Here is a 602-nt window from a genome sequence, read left to right on the forward strand (position 1 = left end):
GAGCGCACCCTGGGGTCCCCCGAGTCACCCGGGACCCCCGAGACGGCTCGAGCCTGGAGCCCCGCGACCCCCGAGCCGAGCCAAGCCCGGAGCCCCGGATCCCCCGATCCCAGCGGAGCCCGGACCCCCGGGACCCCCGGGACCCCCAGGACCCCTGAGCCGAGCCGAGCCTGGAGCCCCGGATCTCCCGATCCCAGCGGAGCCCGGACCCCCGGGACCCCCGGGACCCCCGAGCAGGGGCGAACCCGGATCCCCGGGTCCCCAGATCCGAGTGGAATCCAGACCCCCGGGACCCCCAGGACCCCCGGGACCCCCGAGCAGAGGCCAGCCCGGACCCCCAAGACCCTGGAGCTGAATTGGTCCTGGACCCCGGAGCAAGGGGGAGCCAGGACCCCCGCCACCCCCGGGACCCCCGAGCAGGGCCGTGCCCGGACCCCTGGGACCCCCGGGACCCCTGAGCCACGTCGTGCCCGGACCCCCGGGACCCCCGAGCTGGGGCTGCAGCCGTCACCCCGGGGGGCCCGGAGACCCCGAGAGCTGAGCCCAGCTGGGACCCCCGAGTGGGGTAAGTGGGACTGGGGGGGGTGGGGGTGGTGTGGGGG

This window comes from Onychostruthus taczanowskii, unplaced genomic scaffold (genome assembly GCF_017590055.1).
Source record: "Onychostruthus taczanowskii isolate IOZ18803 unplaced genomic scaffold, ASM1759005v1 scaffold463, whole genome shotgun sequence".
In the NCBI taxonomy this organism is placed as follows: domain Eukaryota; kingdom Metazoa; phylum Chordata; class Aves; order Passeriformes; family Passeridae; genus Onychostruthus; species Onychostruthus taczanowskii.